Below are 6,000 nucleotides of genomic sequence, written 5' to 3'. Positions count from 1 at the left end.
CATTTCTTTCACAACTGTTCCAGTAAAACGTGATCCACTATCATTTGAAATCTGTACAGGTATGCCAAATCGTGGCACAATCTTTCATTGGCAAATATTTAGCAATAGTAGTAGCATCACAAAGGTTTCAATCCATCTAAAAAAATACATCTATAATTACTAATGCACACTTAAATCCCACACATAGGGTAACTCAGTAAAATTTATTTGCATGTTTACAAAGGATCCTGTTGGATTTGGATGAGAGGCAGCCTGTACCTTTTCTGTTTTCCCCGGATTCATGGTTTGTCAGGCAACACATTGATTTGTTTTGCGATTGGCAAAATATCTGATGCATACCGTGTTTTTTAAAATATAGTCTGCCATCCCCCCTCTTCCAATCTCCAAAAGCTGACCAATTTTCCCTTTCTTTCTCCTTCCTTCCCGGGATCTCTGCTCAAAAGGCATTCTTCTAGATAGGTTAATTCTACTGAGGTTGAATGTACCATCAAGTGGGGAAAAAATTATTCTTACCCTTGGTCCGTTCTCCAAAGATGTGCGGGTTAGGTTGATTGGCCATGCTAAGAAATTGCCTCTTAGTGTCCAGGGATGCGTAAGGTAGAGGGATTAGTGGGTGTAATATGTAGGGATATGGGGGTAGAACCTGGGTGGGATTGTGTTCAGTATAGACTTGATGGGCCGAAGGGCCTCTTTCTGCACTGTAGGGTTCTATGATTCTACCCAATTTTGCAGGTCACTGATTGATGACTGACTGCAGTTTTGAAACATAAAGTAAGCTGGTCTTCCCTTCTGGGGAATTTTACTCGAACCAGCTCCCGTTTTCTTAACTGAGTTGGCACAGACCAGTTGCCCCAATTGGTGTTCCCTACGCCCACTTCACCTGGCCTTCATGTGACCAGTTGGGACTCCTAATTCCGGCTCAGTCTGTGAGATATTTGTTGGATACAAGCCACTCATTTGCCAATTAACTGATAATCCCAGCAATTCAATCAGTGAAGAGTGACTTATTGTGTAACTCCCTGTTCCTTCTCAGTGATTTGAATCCCAAGAGGTATATAAATCACAAAACTCACAACAAATATCACAAACAGTGCAAGCTTTATATTTTAACTGAATATAGAAACAATTCTTCGTCTGTGTCGTTCGCCACGGCAGAACAGCCCGTAACACATCATCTTAAACTCTAAACAGTGCACTTTACTTAATCTCACTTATGATCCTATCACACAAGGATCGGTCCAAACACAAAAGGACCCCATCTGTCCCTTTCACCTTTTGCACCCCATTAAGTGAGGGCTTGTTCCTCTCTCAGAGGGAACAACGACTTTTCTCTCACAGTAACTTCATTGCAGTGTTAATGTAAGTCTACTTATGACACTAATAAATAAACTTTTAAACTTTTCCTTCCTCCATGACCCGTGAATGAATATTTTAAAAATGCTCAGTGTTCACCCTCAGCCTCCAGGGATCTCCACACCCCTGTCATCATCACCTTGACTGGTTTTAACAAATCGCATCGGTGTGACATCACTCCTTCGGGTTGCAAGCATTCCACGGGGCCCCTTTCTGGGCATGCTTTTAAAAAGTTTATTTATTCGTGTCACAAGTGAACTTACACTAACATTGCAACAAAGTTACTGCGAAAATCCTCTAGTTGCCGCACTCTAGCATCTGTTCTGGGTACACTGAGGGAGAATTGTCTTTCAGAGGAAACCAGAGCACCTGGAGGAAACTCTCACAGATGTTGGGCGTTCAGACAGTAACCCAAGCCGCAAACCAAACCCGGGACCCTGGCGCTGTGAGGCAGCAGTGCTACCACTGCGCCATCAAGCTGTGAACCCGACTACACCGCCAATGGGGGCTGGGGAAGATCTCAAACCTATGAGCTTGCTGGCGCAAATCCCATTATGTCTCTCTCGGGAGATGTAGTGACCGTAACAGGATTTGCAGCCGTTGCGAACAGGTCCAGTAATTCTCGCCCGATGTGTTGATAAGTCACTATACAATTCTCACATGAAGGGCGGGGAGACCATTTTAATTCTGATACTGTAAATTGCAATCTTGAGAATTGATCCCAAGTTGGGTTGACATTGGATTAGAAACATTTTAAGAAGATTTGTGCTTTGATCCCAAAGTGGAAAGGGAACATTTATTTTCTAAGGTTTGACAATAACTGACTGTTACTTCAAACGGCTACAAGTCTCTGTGCTAAAACAAAAGAAAGGTTTAAAATACACTTGCAGTCAGCTCAACAGCGCGCTTTCCAAAATTGGGATACTTTCAAAACGAAAAGGCCAGGCACAATCTTTTTATAAGTTTTAATAAGTATATAAAAAGGAAGAGGCTGGCTAGGGTGAATGTTGGACCCTTAGAGGATGAGAAGGGGGGACTTAGTGGTAGGGGATGGGGAAATGGCTGAGGTCTTGAATAACTTTTTTGTTTCTATCTTCACGGAGGAGGACGTGAATAATTTGCCGGGTGTTAGAGATGGAATGGTGGTAGGACTGGAGGGTCTTAATGACATTACTGTTACTAGAGAGGCGGTGCTCGACAGACTGGAGGGGGGGCTGATTGTGGACAAGTCCCCAGGACCGGATGGAATGCATCCGAGGGTTCTGAAAGAAATGGCGGAGGTGATAGTGGATGCCTTGGTGGTTATTTTCCAGACGTCGCTGGATTCCGGGGAAGTGCCGGAAGATTGGAAAGCGGCTAATGTTACGCCGTTGTTTAAGAAGGGTGCCAGGCAAAAGGCGGGGAATTATAGGCCGGTTAGTTTAACGTCTGTTGTAGGTAAAATGTTAGAATCCGTCATCAAGGAGGAAATAGCGAGGCATCTTGAGGGGAATTGCTTGATAGAGCAGACGCAACACGGTTTCCTTAAAGGGAAGTCATGTCTGACAAATTTACTTGAGTTCTATGAGGACGTGTCTAGGGCGGTGGATAGAGGAGAGCCGGTGGATGTGGTCTTTCTGGATTTTCAGAAGGCGTTTGACAAGGTACCTCACAAGAGGTTATTGCAGAAGGTCAGGGGACATGGAGTTGGGGGTAGGGTGTTAGCATGGATAGAGGACTGGTTGTCAAATAGGAGGCAGAGAGTGGGGGTTAATGGGTGCTATTCGGATTGGCGGTTGGTGACTAGTGGAGTGCCTCAGGGGTCGGTGCTGGGGCCTCAGCTATTTACCATTTATATAGATGATCTGGAGGAGGGAACCGAGTGTATGGTGTCGAAATTTGCTGATGACACCAAGATTGGTGGAAAGGCAAATTGTGCGGAGGGTGTGGAGAGTCTGCAGAAGGATCTAGATAGGCTGGGCGAATGGGCCAGGAACTGGCAAATGGAATTTAATGTTGGCAAGTGCGAGGTGGTCCACTTTGGTAGGAATAATGGTAGGAAGGACTATTACTTACGTGGAGAAAAACTGCAGCAGGCGGCGGTGCAGAGGGACCTCGGGGTCCTTGTGCATGAGTCGCAAAAACCCAGCTTGCAGGTGCAGCAGGTGGTCAGGAAGGCGAATGGGATGCTGGCCTTCATAGCGAGGGGGATTGAATATAAAAGTAGGGAGGTCTTGCTGCGGCTGTATAGGGCATTGGTGAGGCCGCAGCTGGAGTACTGTGTGCAGTTTTGGTCACCGTACTTACGCAAGGATATTTTGGCCTTGGAGGGAGTGCAGAGGAGGTTTACTAGGCTAATACCGGAGTTGAGGGGGTTGAGCTATGAGGAGAGGCTGAATAAACTAGGCTTGTACTCGTTAGAGTTTAGAAGAATGAGGGGAGATCTCATTGAGACGTATAAGATGATGAATGGGATGGATAGGATAGAGGTGGAGAGACTCTTCCCGCTCAGAAAGGACAGTAGGACCAGGGGGCACAGCCTCAAGATAAAGGGTGGGCGGTTTAGAACGGAGTTGAGGAAGAACTTCTTCACTCAAAGGGTGGTGAATCTCTGGAATTCTCTGCCTGTTGAAGTGGTGGAGGCTACCTCGCTAAATATTTTTAAGAAGCGGGTTGATGGGTTTTTGATAAACGAGGGGATTAAGGGTTATGGGGAGAGGGCGGGAATGTCGAACTGAGCCACGACAGTTCAGCCATGATCTTATTGAATGGCGGGGCAGGCTCGAAGGGCTGGATGGCCTACTCCTGCTCCTATTTCTTATGTTCTTATGTAATCTAATGGTTACTTTTGAGAAAAGGAGAATGCTGTTTCAGGGAATGAGGCAACGAAAAAACACCTGGAATCAATTGAATGTTTGATTTTTGTTTCAAACCCATTATAATATGTTACTGGACTATAACATCCCTTGAGGTAAGATGACTATGATAAGCTGGTATGTAGTTCTACTGCATATGTAGAAAGGTATGAGGAAATTATTAAGATAAAATGTGTTGTTTATTTGTTCATAGAACATAGAACATAGAACACTACAGCACAAACAGGCCCTTCGGCCCACGAGTTGTGCCGATCACATCAACACCTACCAACCTACAGACCTATCTATAACCCTCAATCTCATTAAACCCCATATACTCATCCAGAAGTCTTTTAAAAGACCCCAGCGAGTTCGCCTCCACCACCACTGACGGCAGCCGATTCCATTCACTCACCACCCTCTGAGTGAAAAACTTACCCCTAACATCACTTCTGAACCTCCCTCCCCGCACCTTAAATCTGTGTCCTCTCGTAGCAACCATTTCAACCTGGGGAAATAGCCTCTGAGAGTCCACCCTATCTATTCCTCTCAACATTTTGTAAACTTCTATCAGGTCGCCTCTCAACCTTCGTCTCTCCAGGGAAAAGAGTCCCAGCTCCCTCAACCTAACTTCATAAGGCATGCCTCCCAGTCCAGGCAACATCCTTGTAAATCTCCTCTGTACCCTCTCAATAGCTTCTACATCTTTCCTATAGTGAGGCGACCAGAACTGCGCACAATACTCTAAATGAGGCCTGACAAGGGTCTTATAAAGTTGCAGCATTACCTCCCGACTCCTAAACTCAATCCCTCGATTAAAATTGTTCAAAATGCAAACTCTTAAGAGAACTGAATTTGGCAATCTGACCATCGTCTGAGACATTGGAACCATGTAAGAAGTCTGACAACACCAGGTTTAAGTCTAACCGATTTATTTGATAGTAAACTCAATAGCTTTCGGGGTTCCCCTCTCCGTCAGGTGAATGAAGAGTTCTGGCCTCAGACAGAGCATATAAAGCACAGACAGTTTACAGATAACTGATTAGAATGCGAATCTTTACACCTAACCTTTTATTCAAGTCTTAAAGTGGCTGACAGTGTGAGTGGAAGGAGCACTGATCACAGGTTAAAGAGATGTGTATTGTCTCCAGACAGCACAGTAAGTGAGGTTTTGTAAACCCAGGCAAGTCACGGGGGTTACACATAGTGCGACGTGAACCCAAGATCCCTGTTGAGACCGTCCTCATGTGTGAGGAACTTGGCTATCAGTCTCTGCTCAGCAAGGCTGTTCCCTTCCTGTTGGCGAACACTTCAGTGGTCACGGGCATTCAGCCTCTGACCTTTGGGTAAGCATTCTCCAAGGCGGCCTTCACGACACACAACAGCGCAGAGTTGCTGAGCAGAGACTGATAGCCAAGTTCCGCACACATGAGGACGGTCTCAACAGGGGTCTTGGGTTCATGTCACACTATCTGTAATCCCTGTGACTTGCAAAATCTCACTCACTGTACTGTCTGGAGACAATACACATCTCTTTAACCTGTGATCAGTGCTCCTTCCACACACATTATCGGCCACTTTAATACTTGAACAGTAGGTTAGGTGTAAAGGTTCGCATTCGAATCAGTAATCTGTAAACTGTCTGTGCTTTATGTGCTCTGTCTGAGGCCAGAACTCTTCATTCACCTGACGAAGAGGGGAACCTCGAAAGCTAGTGAGTTTACTATCAAATAGATCAGTTGGACTTTAACCTGGTGTTGTCAGACTTCTTACTGTGTTTACCCCAGCCCAACACCGGCATCTCCACATCATG

The sequence above is a fragment of the Carcharhinus amblyrhynchos genome, chromosome 16 (assembly GCF_965287045.1).
Source record: "Carcharhinus amblyrhynchos chromosome 16, sCarAmb.v2.hapA, whole genome shotgun sequence".
Classification (NCBI taxonomy): domain Eukaryota; kingdom Metazoa; phylum Chordata; class Chondrichthyes; order Carcharhiniformes; family Carcharhinidae; genus Carcharhinus; species Carcharhinus amblyrhynchos.
This window is presented reverse-complemented; position numbering follows the sequence as displayed.